A 17,310-nucleotide genomic window follows, 5' to 3' on the forward strand; every position below is an offset into this window, starting at 1 on the left:
TGCGCCTTACGATTTTGCCTATTCCTTGCGCCAGAATCGAGTTCTAAGCATTAGGAGGACTCGTGACAGGTTGTGCAGCTAAGCTCTAGCTGGGTCTTGTCAAATTTTTGGAAAATTTGGAAAAGTCCACACTCAGCTCAACTTGTCCGAATTGTAGAGGTCGAGTGGGTGACTCGGACGGGCCTAGGGCCAAATGGACGACTCGGACAGGGTGGACTCGGACGGGGGCCGAGGTGCTGACTGGGACGAATCGAAAAGGTCCACTAAGACGAGGTCACTAGGATGGGCCGAGGCACATGGGCCGAGAGCCGAATCAAGTTTGTCCGAGGGCCGAGTTTTGCGCGGGCCGAGGGATGAATTGGGTCGCTCAAACGGGCCGAGGGCTAAGCAGGATGGTTGGCCAAGGGCCGACTTTGTAAGTGGGGACGAGTGATGTCACTCAGATGGGCCGAGTAGGATTTTGGGCCGAGTCGACTGAAATACAAAGGGCCGAGCGCTGATTCTGGGACTCGGCCCATAACCCGGCCACTCAGATGGGCCGAATTGCACGCGATGAGGCAGTGTTGAGGCGATTTTGATCGAAACTGATGATTTAGCTAATCATTTCACACACAACATTCCTGATCACAACTAGGGTGCATGGGGAAGTGATTGATATACCTGAAGCAATCGGTAGGCTCTCCGCCAACAACAAGATCAAATCGATTCTCTGCGGGCTCTCTCTCTCTCTCTCTCTCTCTCTCTCTCTCTCTCTTTCTCTCTCACTCATTGCAAGTGTTGCAAATGAGCTCTCCCTTGGCCTCTTGGCTCTTAAACCCCTTCCTGGGTAAGGTTTGGATGCTCCAATCACTCACTTGCCGACATTAAGCGTCCCAAGCAATATTTTTGCCATTTTTTGCATGATTTGTGCCTTGTTTTGCAACGGTAAACCCTACCCTTTTCCGATTCAATTTCCTAATCCTAACCTACACTAAATGCAACAAGAATTGAAAGCAAAAACTAAAATGATTTCTCTATGTTTTCCAATCATCAAACAAATAAAATAACCCAAAATACTTACTTGCTTCGAATATCAAAAAACCCAACTTCCTACCTATCTCAAGCTTCGGTTCAGGGATGCATCCCTTACTTCGAAGCTCGATATATGAGGCGTGCAAGTGCTCAAGCTTGAATCCGTTGGTCCTTGGCAACGGAATCAAAATGTAGAGGGAGATCATGCTCAACCGCTAAGACCCATGGACCGCTTATTGTTTCAAGCTTTTCAAGTGAGCTCTAATGGCTATCTCTCACTTAGCCGACGCGTCATCGATCCTACAAGTGTAGTGAGCTTACCTTGATGCCGAAATGAGTTGCCTCCTCTCTCGCACACACTGGTAGCTCTAAGATCTTAGATGCTAGCTCAAGAATCCTCAAGCCTCCTCCATCTCCAAGATCCATTCATCATAGCCACGTGCGCGAGAAAAGAGAAGAGAAGAGAAGAGAAGAAGGGAAGAGGAGATGGTGAAGAGCTTCACCCTCTTGATCCCTCACTCCCACACACTCACTTCCTCACACTCTCACACTCCCTCTCTCAAGAGCACACACAAGCAAGGAGAAGAGAAGAAGAGAAGAAGAAGAGAACTCTTATTAGCCACATACCAAAAGAATGAGCTTCCATTCACTTTTTGAACTTTATATACAAGCCCTAAAATCCCATGGGCACCCATCCCTTTTTTACATGACCGGCTGTTGTGGCAAGGTCCTTTATCTATTTCCCTCTTCTAGCCTTATGTCTCTAGCCTACACCCATCTAATATTTTACAATTGGCACAGGAGGGAGCCTGGTGCTCTTTTACAAGAGTTTTTAGAGCTTTTTGAGGTGCCTTTCATTTAAAATTGTGCTTTTTGCCGCAGCTTAGCTTTAGAGGCCGCATGCATGTTTTTGCTCGTTTTCCATATTTTTTTCACTTTTTCCTTCATTTCTCCGCCATCTTTCTCTGCCATCTCGACTTGGGGTTAACATAAACTTCTTCTTCCTCTCTAATTTTTTGGGGATTTGTGCCATTCAGACTATATTTGTATATGGGTATTTTTTGTGTTGGGTTTTGTTTGTTTTTTATATTGTGAAGAGGTGATGAAGATGAAGCTGTGAAGATTGCTGATAATGGTTATAACATGGTTGCAGTGAGAATTTGGATGCTGAACTCTTAATAGTTTGAGTTATTTTGGTTTTATGGTATTGGAATGGTTTTTGGTGTTATTGGTTTTCCTTTCATATATATTTTAGATACAGGTTCTATGAAGCTGATATGTTGGGGTCGTGATAGTAGTTGGTGATTTGAGCTAGATTGAAGATTCTTTTTAGCACATATTAGAGTTTTTATTCATTTTCTTCCTGAGGTCGTGAGGAAGCTTCCTTTCTAAGTGTGGGGATATGTTGAGTGTTGAAATGATATGTTTTTTGGGATGATTTTTGTTGTTTTTGTTGTTGATTGGTTATTTTTGGTGATTGATTGTTTGGATTTGAAGATGTTTTGAAGTTTTTGGAATAGTTTGAGTATGCATGCTTGAAGAGTTTATGATGGTTTTTGATGAGGATATGTTGTTTTGTAGGGTTCTGTAATTTTTTTGTTTGGTTCTGTAATGTCTGATTTTCTTCTGTTTTGGTAGTTGAGATGGTTGAATGAATGTTTTGAGAGATGGTTGAGGTTGTGTTAAAAGGTTTATGAAAGTTTGAATTGGTTTTGGTTTGGTTTTTATGGTTTTTATGGTCTCTATTGATCTTCTGTAAGGTTTTGTGATTCTATTGTTCTATATTTCTATTGCTCTGTGGTTTGTTTTGTTCGTTTCTGTTGAATGTTATGTTGGATGTATGGATGTTTTGGAAAGTGTTTTTGTTTTAGGAAAGGATGAATGGAAGCTCTATTCAAGCTAATTGAAGTGAAGAAGTAATTGATGAAAATTCACAGAAGGTTACAGAAGAATAGTGACAGAAGCTAGATCTCACAGGACAGTATGATGTCTCTAGTGCCTCTTCGCATCAGGCATACCTTTTGGGAGATGTATCCACGACCAAGAGAGGAGAATCAAGTGCCATTCTTGAGTATTGTAGTGAGGATATGATGTATTATTGAGAGAGCAAGAGTATGTGAGAGAGAGAAGTAAGAGAAACTCAGTTCTATGCCTAAAAACAATGTATCTACTATGAGAGATAGAGAAAGAACTATGAAGACAATGAATATGAATACTATGTGATTGATTTCCATTCAAAAATGGTGTATTCTTTTGTGTTCATTATTCTATTGATGGATTTTGTGAAGAAATTTAAGATTATGATTGATTCTATTAAATTCATAGGAGATATCTACTATGATGCTGCATGAATATTTGTTCTTTCCTTGTTGTAGTTGTCAAAAGAATGAAACAAAAGCTTGTTGATGATACAAGATAGATTTTCTTGCAATAGAAACCCCTTTTCCTTGGTGTTCCTCTTGGGGCTCCAATATGGAAGACCTTGGCTACACCATTAAAATTGGGATAAGGATAAACTAACTATCGGGAGAAACCAACACAAGGTAATAATCTAATTAACTAATATTACCCCATTTGCCCCATATCACCGACCAATTGTTGCTAAAATAGTCAACATGGTTGAAGGATTGAGTGATGATGAAGAAGAAGAGTTCCTGAAGGCTAATGTTGACCTAGAACCCTGGTGTCTCATCAATGTTCTCCAGATAAGTGAACAATACATTCATCCCCAAAGCTGCAGCTTGAAGCCCCAAACGAGCAACAACAAGATAACCGTTCACAATGTTCAAGAGTTCCAAATTTGGACTGCCCCACAAGAAACACCATCACTAACTAGATTACTGATGTTGATATTAGTGAAATCTTGAATCAAGAGTGTGAGTTTGAAGCACAAATGCAAAAAGTTACAAGGGTCTAGGAGGATGAGCTGGACATAGTGTATCTTGGTCTAGACAAGACCAAAGCAATCATGATTAGCACCAAACTGCAACCAGAGTTTTGGTAGCAACTCATCAGTCTGCTAACCAAGTTCAAGGACATGTTTGCTTGGGAATATTCAGATATAAAGGGTCTGGATCCCCATTTCTACCAACACCAAATTCCTCGAAAATTGAATGTTATTCCAATTTGCATGCAATGCTACAGAATGAACCCTAATATGGCCAAATTGGTCAAAGAAGAATTGGATCAACAACTGAGGATAGGTTTCATCGCCCCACCTCACAAATATCATGCATGTCTTCTTGGACAATTTTAGTGTTTTTGAAAAGGCCAAGCTCCATTTGATGCATCTCTAGCTCTGTCTCACTAGGTGCCACAATGTAAGTCTCAATCTGAATCCCCTCAAATGTGTATTTGCTATCCAAGGTGATATTTTGCTAGCCCATAGGTGGCCACAATAATGCAAGCCCCAATCCTAGATTTAGCATGGTTACTTTGCTTTTTAGGCCAAATCCAGTGGCATGGTCTCCACCTGCATCTTTTAGCACATCTGGTTGTTCAACACATATTCCTAAAGCAACTTACTAATTGAATGAAGTATCCAATGTGGCATTTCAATGCCTTCGGCTATTATTCTCAAAGGCACCAATTGTGATTCCATCCGATTGGGCCAAGTCCTTTCATATATTTGTGGATGCTTCATAGCAATTGGTAGTGTACTAATGTAGCAAGATGACAATTAATGGTCCTGTCAACCCATGTTCTATGCTAGTAGGAGATTATCTAATATAGAGAAAAACTACTCAATCACACTGAAAGAGAATGTCTAGGCATGATCTACTCCACTAAAAAGTTATTGCACTATTTGATAGAACACGCATTCAATTTTCATGTCGATTATTTTTCCCAGGTCTTTTTGGTCAAACAACAAAACATTATAAGGTGACTAGCTCGTTGGATCCTATTACTATAGGAATCTGAGTACACGATAGGGCATCACCCTGAAACTCAGCATGTCATTGCAAACTTTTTGTCTCGCCTAGATTCCAGAGAACCACCAACTAGCATTGAGGACAAATGCCCTGGATGCACAACTCTTTGTAATAGTAGTTGAGGATATAGACCTTGAGTCACCAAATCCTCTGTGGTCTTGGTATGAAGAGATGATGACTTTCTTAGAAATAGATGTACCCCCAGCCCATCTCCAAAAGGACCATTGGAAACAATTGGCTCTCTAGAGCCGAGGTTTGAGGTCAACTTGGGTCAATTATACTATCACACTCTCTTTGGAGTACTATAGAGAGTGGTCCTATTGATGGAGCAACCTATTTTCCTAGAGGAACCACACCAAGGAGTTGCTAGTAGTCACTTTGATATTGAGGTTATAGTCGAGAAGGATCCAGCAAGTTGGTCTATGGTGGCCAACGATGCATAGTGATGCTTGAATGTGGATCCATCACTATGATTCTTGCCACAACAGATGGGCTAGCATGGAGCTCAAAATCACTTACCACTCCAACCAATCCTACCCTTGGAACTTTTCTAGAATTGGGTTGGACCCATCTCTCCAATTTTTGCCTATACGTGCAACAAGTACATGCTGATGGCAACCGACTACTACATGGTTCTACCAGACAATACTGCCAAGTTAGTTTCCAAATTCTTATTTAGGATATGTTCACCAAGTACGGAATATTGATCGAATTGGTAAGTGACTAAGGTACACACTTTGTAAATAAAGTCATCAAAGAGCTCACTTCATTCTTTCTAATTGTCCATAAAAGTCCTCTCCTTATTATCCGCAAGCCAATGGTTTAGCAGAATCCACTAACCAAGTTATCTACAAAATTCTAACTAAATTGATAGACCAACATTGGAAAGATTGGGATATGAAGCTTCCCGCCACACTTTGGGCTTTTCAAACATCTTTCAAGGTCACAACTGGCAAGACTCCCTACAAGCTAGCCTTTGGATTGGAAGCCATTACACAACTAGAATTTGTAGTCCCCAGTTTTCGATTGGTGGTATGGGATTGGAGGAATCCCTCCCATCCTGGATGGAAGGACAACACCTCATCCTATCCAAAGTCCAATCCTAGTAGAAATACCAAGTCGATCGACTATCTAAAAAGGAGCTAAAAAGCCCTTGTTCTGTAAAGGTCCTGGTCTTCAAAACCAGGATGGAAAAACTCCTCGACAAGCTCAAATTCTAGTGGAGTGGTCTGTTTAGGGTATTTCATGAGTCTGATATTAATTCATTTTATATCTACCCAACTTACAATGTAAGTTGCTAGCAAGACATGTCAATAAATTTTGGCTATGGCATTACCATGCAGAAGGCTTCCAGTGCTACCCATTTCCCCTCAATCTGGATCCCCCTACATCTTCCACACTGGATCCCAAATCCTCATTTTCCCTAGTCACATGCCTTCAAATCGAATTTACTCCTAAATTACTAAGCCTTGTTGAGTTGGTGTTCATTTATGGCACCCACTCATTTGAGAAGATGCCAGATGGTGGCATGTTTTCTCAGGAATCTCAGTCGCATTATACATGGTTATGGGATGTTTTGTTGACGTGGCATGCATGCATTGGCCACAACCCTTATGAATTTACTCACTAACCTTTTAAGGTAGTTTTCATCTCTCACCATTCTTATTGTCAATGCTCTCTTATGATCATCACATTTGTTTCTCTTTCACCCCTCTTTATACCCTCTATTTATTCTTTGTTGTGTGCATGGCCATGGCAGACTTCTAGCTATACACTAAGGAAGTGTACCCTCCTATGATAGAAGTTGTACACTAAAAGGAAGTATACCCTCCTATGATAGAAGCCATCAACAACACCCTCCCTTGGTTGGATATGCTGCAACTAACTCAATTTTTCACCCTCCCATGGGCCGCTATCCCAGTCCATTGTGATATATTATCGATCCTGGAACAACTCACCAAGAGTAGTGCTATACATATCCAAGGTCGCAAGTACAACCTCTCCCCATGCTAGGGGTAGGAGAAGCTGGCTCTACCAAAACAAGGTGAGATCAACCCACCATCTCTCTCCACCCAAGAGATGGAGCCCATCTCAATTATCAACAAGGAGTATCGAGGGGAAGGGAAAACCCTAACCCTAGCTAGTTGGGGCTATATAAACAACCCAGGGGTCTACATCAACCTTTGAGTAAGAGTGACCCAAGTTGTACTTTCGTGAGCAACTAAATAAGCAAGACTTGTTCTTGTACTTGTGAGATCTTATCTCCTTCTTGTGCACACTTTAATCTTGGCTTCCACTTTGATTATTCACAGTATGGCAACTATATTTCTTATTAGCTTCATATGTTGTGAGAGTTCACCCTGGGAATTTGTAGGACGAGCCCTAGAAATTTGTGTAAACATCTATTAGAGATGCATTATTGTTGTCTCTTACATGCAACAAAATTTGTGAATGTCCTTTCTCCAAGTGCGGATCAAAGAGGCGACTTCATTGGGTCGGCAAGCTCTCCTTCAAAGGCTTTGCAAAGTTATTGAGGCATTGCAGGGTCGATTTGCAGGGCATAACAAAGATGATGTAGAGGAAGCTCTAACTGTTGTGAGTGCATATGCTCCATGATCAATGTGATTGTGTAACATGATACTGAAAGGGACAAAATAATCAAACTTTGAGTCTTTACATGTATAGAATCCTATTTTCTTGGGATGTTATGCTTCAAAAGTGCTCTATAATGTTTTGACTTGCAGTAGCCTGATTGACATAGTTGTGCAATGTGCATATTTCTAGGTGGAAGCCTTATTGGTGCAAATGGGTCAAAAGGAGGCAGAGTTGGCTCAAGAGAATGTAATACCCTCCCCCCTTTTCGTGTCCCATAAGACCCCCCCTAATATAATTAAAATTATTTCAAATTCTTTTACTCCCCCATCTCAACACTGCCAATTGGCATGAGGGAGGGGAAGTAGAAGACGATGATGACGACAATGGATACGATGAGGGAGGTGCTACCTCCCTCCCCCTCCCCCACTATCCCTCCCCCGACTCATAGTGGCTTGCATGGTGGGGGCTGTTTTGGACCACCTAGGTGGAGGGTGGGGAGAGGGCCACTGTCAACCCCCCATACCACTCCTCCCTATAAAGACCCCCCCTCCCCCCTTGGAATTAGGGATACCCTTCTCTTCCCCCCTGTCAAGTTGGGCACAGAGAGAGAGAGAGAGAGAGAGAGAGAGAGAGAGAGAGAGAGAGAGAGAGAGAGAGAGAGAGAGAAGAAACTTCTAGAAGTTTCCAAGTTTTTCTCCCCCTTGAGAGGGGTTCGTACGCATTGTCTCTCGTAACGAGCAAGCTTCCATAATAGTTCTTGTGGGCATTTGTTGAAGAAGGCCCGAGCTAAACAATGGCTCCAAATTGAAGGAAGGTTCAAACGAACACTAATCCCACATCAAATGATGGAAGCTACGGGTCAAGGAACCGCAACACTTAGTAACCACGTGCATTCAATAAATTTTAGTCTAGTAGAAATCATCTTAAAGGAACAATAAGCACAAATCCATTACATTATGTAGAAAAAAATTATTCATGTGAAAAAAATCATGATAGCAAGCCACCAATTATGTTGCATTAAAAATCATGTTGGAGATTGTATTTATATTCACCTTAGCAAAAATTATGGATTTTATTGCACTAAAGGCATGTTATAGAATGTAACAATTTGCATGATAGACTTCGCATTGGTGCACATAGAAATTAGGGATTTTGTATTGATTTTTTTTGTTCATGGAGCATTAAATTTTATGCACTAGCATTGGCATGCATGGGAGAAAAAAGGAATTGATAGATGTTTGCACTTGAGTGTAGAAAAATTATACGAACTATCAGGGATTGATGTTTTACATCAAAAATATCATGATGGAGAATTGCATCTAGGAAGTTGCAAGGTAGGAACCTAAGAATCTTAGTTAATAAAGAAATATTTGCATCCATTTCTGCAAGAAATAACTGCATCCATGAAAAGTATTAAATTCTTGCATCATTCCATGTGCAAAGAGTTAAATTCTTCTTAGCTTGCATAAGTAGTGTATTCAATTTCCACTTCACTTTGCAGAGAGGAAAGAATTAAAGGAGATAAAAGTGTTCTTTATATTTTCCACAAAATTGTGTTTACTCCCCATGATCGCAATGTGCATGAATTAGGTTACTTGTGTTCACTAAAGCATTAAAAAATGTATCTACAATAATGAATACTTGAAAGACATACAAGCTCTGATCTGCTTGGGATAATGACACGGATAATTAGACTATTTAAAATTGTCCAAATAAGGTCAACTTACTTAGGTTATCCCAACGATTCCCAATCAATAGGTAAACCTTAAAGCGATAGTTGTGACCCAACTATCAAGAGAATGGAGACACTATCTAAGGACCGACACATAAGACCACTGATTTCTCTTCCCACACTGGTTGGCGAGAGCATAATTGCCCACAAACATGTGACTATTGATATAGCAAACTAGGATTTGCTATCATGGAAAAATAAAACCCCATGATAGTGGTGGTCATCCAAACTACAAAAGAGTTATTCTTATCATACATGAGGTAGTTGATAATGGTTTTTGCAAGGAAATCAAAGGAGTGAGATAATGAGAATATGAGGGACCCTAAATAGAACCTAGAGTGGTCTAGGATGACTTAATAAAAAAACTCTAATCCTAGAGGATTAGTAGGCTTTCGTGGGGATAATAATGGGGATGGTAACACCTACTAAAGGCAAATTGCAATTCCTATTGCAAGGATAATCAAGGGATGAAGCATGGATTACTCATCCTGGAGTAAGAGGACTTGTACCTAGAATACCTTTGTCATGCAAGAGATATGGATGATAACATCGAGGATTTGATGCAAATGCATCATGGCTAATCTCACCAAGGCAAGAAAAATCAGACAATTGAATGCTAAGCATTCAAAAACAAACTCCACCTTAGCAGGTGTTTTGAGCACCTGCCCACATTATTGTTTGTGCTTGTAATTTTTAGGAGCACTGTTTGGGAAAGGATTGTTAAACCAAAGCTCTCATAATAATCTTGTATAATGAATTAGGTTAAATTCATAGAGGGTGCGCCAAGCCACCCTCATCTGGCCGCCAACCCTATCTAAGGGGTTCTGAATAACCGTGATGGGAATGTGGACCGAACTCGTCACGAGAGGTCTCTCTGTGGATTAGTTTGATCATAGGAGGATGCTTGGGTACTAGGGGGGGCTCTGGTTGTAAATCCCCTACCTCCGGGTCCTATTTAAACGGTCTATGTGACTCGAGATGGATTCTCGAGGCCCTGTTACTAGTGCAAGGGCGGAAATTTGGAGGATAAGAAGACGCATCCTTACAGATTGTGGGAATTGTCCTATGGACGAGATTTGTATCTCAGTTGAAATTTAAATATAAAGTTTACTTTTCAAGAAATCTGTCTGAACTGTTTTTGTGTCAATGCATAAAAGTACATAAAGGAACATGTGACTAACATGTTAATTAAGGAAGCTGCTTATATGTGTTACCACTAATGTGCCCTTAGGTAAGTCCAAAACTAAAGCTATCAAGGGAAGCGGGTGGGTGGAACCTCCGATGGGTTCGTCCTATGGCAAGGTGGTCCTAGAGAATTGGGAGGCTTCTCAACATTCAAATCACGATGATGTATTGAATCTAGATAATGTAGGGTAGAGCCTTGTCCCATATTATTTTAGGGGACCGAAATGGGACTTTACCCTACGGGTAGAGAGTTCGAGCAACGAATCCCTCTCGTTTCCCATTCTCTTTGAACCAAGTGCGAAATGAGTCCACTTTAGTTCAAATGCTCTATGCAAAGGAGATCATCTGAAGACTGACGATAGAAGGCTGTGGAATGACTTGACCATTAGAAACCCAATAAGACCAATGCTACAAGGTTGTGGAATGACTTGACCATTAGAAACCCAGTAAGATTCAGGTCGATCCTAATAGGGTTGGCCGATACGTTTTTTTGTGGAGTAGACTTGAAAGTCTCTAACTGACAAATCCTGTGACATTCTATGGGAGTGCTAGGTAGGGTCTTTTAGATTAGACTCCCGATGGACTACTAAAACGTGTCAAGGACAGGACATGTTACAAAGAAATTGGAAGTTGGAAAACTAGCTACCCTTTTTAAACAAGTATGTTACATCTCCAATTATAGCAAACCAAATACTATTTCTGGCAATCATGCTATAAAGAAGCCAAAACTCTACTTTCTTGGCTTATTAATTTGGCGTTACCTCTTTGTAATAGTGCAAAGAGAAGCAATAGATATTTTGGTTTAGGGTTGAATATGGCTTTTATTCCACAAGTGAAGACATTGTTTTGTCTTCTGCCTTAAATGAACATGCCTCTCCTTATAAATTGCTTTTAACTAATCATCTCTATTGAAAAAATCAGACATCTTTTTCTAGCTTTTCAACATGTTTTACATCACGTTGCTGATAAACTTGAATAGGGTTTGCCGGGAGGCTGAATTCACAGTGCTGGTTATTTCAAATTTGGGTTTTTATTGCAGTTTTTGAGAAATATTTCATGTCCATGCATTTTTCAGGCATCTGATGATGCTAAGAGAATGGTGCAAGAGGCTCGAGCAGTTGCCCTGGCATAGATTGAGTCTGCACATGCTCTTGTCAGGAGAATTGAAGATGGACTGGTTGAGAAGGAGTGCTTCCATGGTGTTTTAAACCAGCAGCAGGTGTTAGATCTTTCACTAGTTTTTTTTATTTCTGTTTTCATAGTAGAATCTATTTTGGCCTTCTTGTGTATCTAAACTGCTTTTACATAACATAAGGAGCTGGAAGATATGAGATGAGAAGTACAGGAAGCAAGAAGGATAAAAATGTTGCACGTGTCAAGTAAGGTGATTAATTAGTTGATGTTATTCTTTCACATTATGAAAGTCTTTTCCTGTTCTGTATGTTTGGACATAAAATCTCTCACATGAGTAAGTTCCTGCATAGTTTTAAGTTTGTTTTTGGTGGAAGGTTCTAAGATTCATGACATTTTTATTGCCTTCTATTCATTTTCAATAGGCAATGGATATGGAGCATGAGCTAGAGGGACTGAGATAGCAACTTGTTCATAAAATTGTTGAAGTTTTAATGCTTTGGAAAGAGATAGGTGCAGAGCTAATGATGTATGTATTCTAGTGCATAAAGTAATTTCTTTACCATGCACTGATGCTTGTGTTAAGACTCTTGCAAAGTTCTGGAACATAATCATGTCTTGAATGTTTCCTTTATGGTGCTCTTGGAAAATACAATAAAATATAAGTTTGTCTGCTGAGCCAAATGTACCATGGACAACAGCAGGAAATACTCTATCCATGGGGTGATGGGAAATTTTAAATAAGGTGAGGGGAAGTGAAGGTCATGCCTGCCCTTAGCATCTCTGAAAATGCAGAATCAGCAGGAGTGTGTGGTGTCTGCCAATGCATATTTTGAAAGTTGGTAATTTACTTTGCCAGAAATTTACATTTTCCAGATTCAAATCAGTTAGTTCATAGAAAAAATACCTATTTTTTGGAGCAGGAGACTCTGGGGCAGCAAGAGGAGCCACAACAAGGGGAGCGTAGTAGTTTATTACAGGATACAGGCAACAGAAGGAGCTGCAATAGGGGGATCTTCCATGGCTAGCAGGAGAAGCCAAAACAAGAGGAACTGGAAAAGAGGATCTATAGAGGGATTGAGACAGGGAAGAAAATAGCTGAGGTTGGAGAAGTCTGGATTATATGGAAACTACAGAGCCATGAAGTGAAAAAGATCAAGAGAGAGAATTTCTTGCAGGAAGCTTGAGCCTCACAGTTTTCTCACGACTATGGTGTCTATAGGTTCCATCACTCTAAGAGAACCCTAGTGGTGCTACAAATTTTCTACTCCAACGGCAATTGGCATTGTGCGTAAGGACAACTAGATATTACACTTGAGAGTGTTGCTCCTAGCATCCAAGAAGATGGACCATGAGAGGAGGCTCAATGGGGACTGACAGAGAGAGGAATAGGGCTATAAAGCTAAGATGGAAATGAATCAAGAACTATTGTTGGAGGCATGGCTACCATAGGAATTAGAAGTAGTGCAATGACAAGTGGGGCAGCTTGTTGAGAGACTATAAGAAAGTGAGGGATTGTGAGATGAGAGTGGTTTAGCATTAGCAGTAACAACAACAACAACAATGAGAGGTATAGGGATGCAATACTATAGTTGAGTGGAGGGCAGGGTCTGCAATATTACTGGGTGTTTGAGAAGCATGAGCATAAGGAGAGGGATTTGCCATACAATGTGTGACAACAACATATTGTAGTAATTATCACACATTGTAAAGCTTGGGGATTAGATGGTGCTCATGGATTGCAATGGCGTTCCCATTCTCAAGTGTCCCTTGTTTTTTTCTGAGCGGAGTGAATACTACACTACCAAATGGGGTTACATAATTGATTGGACTCTTGAGTTGGACTTCCCTTATGCCTTGTGCTATGCGAACCCCATTTACTGGCCTTTTCCCATCAAGAACACATGGAATGCTTGCTAGTTTAGTAGGTGATTAAAATCAAGGAATGCTTCTTGGTTCAATAAGTTATTACAATCATGTTTCTGGTGACGGGATTTGAATTACTTCATGACTCTTGGTGATAGGATCTAAATTACTTGACTTGATTTTGTCATGGTATAATTGATGTTGTAGGCCTTATTTAAGTCTGAGGTTATACGTCTCATGATGTGTCAGTTGTTGGGGAGGCATGTTAATATCAAGGAAGTCATGATGTTCTAGTATTCATGTTAAGGCACCATGTTGATGCCTATTATATGTATTCAATGCATTATCCAGATGTTTTGCAGATATTGGCTAGATGCCCTTAGCTCTATCTACAGTTTGTAATTGTTGCTGCTCAAAGGATTATGGCTATGGAGGCTTACCAGGCTACACAAGTGGACATGCATGTGCTATAACTAAAGGTGCTTCTTGAACACTTTTTGTTTTGTGAATCTATCGTGTATTTCCTTGTTGCCTTTAACATATTAAAGTGAATAGTCATCTTGATTGCATGCAACATTGTGCAGTATTGAGAAGGAAATATTGATCTTTATCAGTCTTATCCATTTTTTGTTGAGGTACCCTACACCAATGTGAGTCTATAAATGCCCGTCTCTATAAAAATTGTAGCAATGGGATGCTAACTAGCTACTTTTAAGGATGACAAGAACTTCATTGAGCTATGTGCTAACAGAACTACATTCAAATATTTTTGAGTTCTTGGCTCCACTAACTTTGCAAGCATATGAATGCTTGCACTTAATATGGCTATGAACTCCTTGACAGTTGGCCTTCTGGTGTATCATTGGCCCCGTGTAATGTGAATTTTAAAATGGCTCATAGTTATCATAGCTAATTTCAAAGATGAAATGAGGTGCAGGATTGAAGATACCCTTGAAATAGGACACTAATGACCAACTTTACTTGACTAAGCTATATGTTGAGATAGAACTACATTCAAATATTTATTTGTTCTTAACAAATTTTTTTGCATCATATGAATGTTTGCAATTCACATTGCTATGAAGTTCTTGGTAGCCACCCTTGTTAGCATATCCTGGCTCATGAAGTCCTTGAAAGCTAGCCTTCTTAGCATATCTTGGCTCATTGTTACCATAACTAGGGTCATAGATGAAATGAGATGCAAGGTTGAAGCTAGCCATGAAATGGAGAATTACACGTGGACTATCATATATTAAACTAATGGTTCATGGTTTTTAAGCTCAACTTTGTAAAAATCATTGGATGACCCACATATTTAGAGCTTTCTCAACACTTTATAAGAAGAGTTTCATAGAAGTAGACGTGTGCATGAGGTGATCACCTCATATATGTCTTCTCCAAGTATTATGTTTTGATTGGAAGATGTCTCCTTAGGTCAAGAATTATAGACAAGCTTGCTACCTTTGTGCATGATACTTGGAAGATATCATAGCCACCCTGCATGACCAATACTCCCTTAGAACTAAAACATGAATTGAATTAATAAGTGTGTATACCTCATTGATGAAGAATCATGCTTTCCATGGGAGATGTTTTGATACTTCAGTTTTGTCATTCCAGCAAAGAAGATTGGGGAAGATCTTTTTGACAAGCTAGATACCAATAAGTTTAATGCTTAGGTGAAAGAGATCATGCCACATCTCATTGCAAAAGTTTTTTGTACTAGTTATATATCGCAATTACATTGAACACAATTGTGTGTATCATGTATAGTGGTGATTTGATAAATGTGTTGGCTTTTATAGTTGTAGCCATATTAGTATAGGTTTGTTCATTAACTCCATGAGAACTTGCTTTCACCTCTTCCTCTTCTTCATCTCTGTCAATTTGCTTATCTTTCACCAAGCTCTCCACTGCATTTGCCTCTTATGTATCGCTTTTCTCGCATACGTGAATCCTCATCTCTATCCTTGGTATCCTTATGTTAGTCTCAAACATCTCTGTCAAAGCATGTCTCATGCAATAATTTACATTAATCAGATTTAGTTTTATCTTGTTTAGATGCAGCGTGCAACTATTCATTACAGCATGCAGCCCCAGCCCAGACATTGACCTTCCCAACTTTATCTTAGAGGCATAGGAATGCAGATGTCAACCAAACTTTGTAGGACTCTTTCCAATGTATCAAAGTCCACTTTGGATGCATCAGTTATTATTAATTCTCTTCCAATTAAAATAGTTTGACATGTTTAGTTCAGCCATGCCTGTCCATTGCAATGTCCTATAGCCATATCTCCCTTTTGGGTCCAACAACCATTGCATACTCAGCCAATCGATCATGCACACAACCCAGCCACTATTTCCTGGATCAAATGGTAGTCCATTAATCATGTCATGCCTTGTTGATATCCCTGAATCATACTCTTGTACCCATACTTTTCCTTGGAAGAAAAGTGATAGTATCATCCCATTGTCTTCGTTATGCTTCTCTCGATCGTCTATATCCACTTGAACATCGGATAAGACATGAGTATCTTGTAATCCTTGTGCTAGCATTTCATTTACATTCTCCAAGCCATTACTTAAAGGCTTGCATGGACATCCTCGAAAGGGAATGCCACACGATCCAAAGCAAGCATCTCTTAGCAAGTTTTTGTTTTCTACAAAGGTGAAGAGCCCAACCCAAGGTGATTCATTGCCCCCCTCTCCTAATGATCATGAGGATAATAGAAATTCATTGATAAGTTTAAACTTGTTATGCTAGGGTTTATGGAGCCACATTATTGAAGTGAATAAGAAGAAAATCGATGTGAAACCTTTATTAGATGATCAATGTGGTGGTAACCTTTGGTTCACAGAACCTTTTACTAGGGCAAGTTTGGATGATGGAAGAACATGTTTTCAAATAGATGGTTGCTTTCATCATGTTGATTGTCAACGTGTTTCAACCAATGGGCAACCATTTAAAGACTTCTCTTGTAGTCATCGCAAAAGTATATCAAAGCTTAATGACTTTAGAATGAGAATCTATGGGGAGAAGCTAGTACAAGAGAAGAGAGGAAATAGGGGAACAGAATTTGGTAGAAGATTGGAGAGCGCACTTATGACTTGATGGACATGTTGCATAGATTAGGAATCTTGAATAGGTTTTCACATTTTGAATGCAAGGAGGATGATGTGAAATTTACACGGGCCCATAAGAAATAAGAACATATATGGAAAAAGTTAAATCTCAAAGAGAACATGAAAGAAGCAAATCTAGGTGATTGTAAATGTGTTTCAACTAATGAAAAGATCATTGATGCCTTGAAAAGGGGATTACAAAGTGCTCACTAGATCTATGAAGGATTGCAAATGAAGCCAAAGGGTAAAGAGGATAAGCAATGGTGGTCGGAGTCTTGGTCTAAGGGCTTTTTCCAAGCTTATGCCAACTCAAGTCTCCAAGATTCTAATAAAGATGAGGAATCTTTAGTTCTTGCAGATGATGGAATGGATTCAGAGGAGGATGCATCTACAAGTGAGATAAGACATGTAGTAGATTCTATGTTGGATGAAAATGATAAGAAAAAATATAAATTGAATCTAGTAGTGGAGCTGGAGAATAGTAGATTTCTTTTTAAGTCTACATTGGTAAGTCAACTTAATGGCAATCCCATGTTGTCCAAAGATAGGCTTACAAGGGTACAACAAGAAGTATATTACAAAGAGGAGGAGAAGTATCAAACTCAGACAAATGATAATCTATCTGGAATTGGTTCAGATTGTGATGTATTCTTCTAAGAAGAGAATACCAACAAGAAGATCACAAGGTCATCAAAGCTAGGCTCTTCAAAAGGTATGTGAAAAAATAAAATTCAA

Source organism: Lygodium microphyllum, chromosome 30 (assembly GCF_053477565.2).
Source record: "Lygodium microphyllum isolate KBCC chromosome 30, Lygodium_microphyllum_v1.1.10, whole genome shotgun sequence".
NCBI classification, from domain to species: Eukaryota; Viridiplantae; Streptophyta; class Polypodiopsida; order Schizaeales; family Lygodiaceae; genus Lygodium; species Lygodium microphyllum.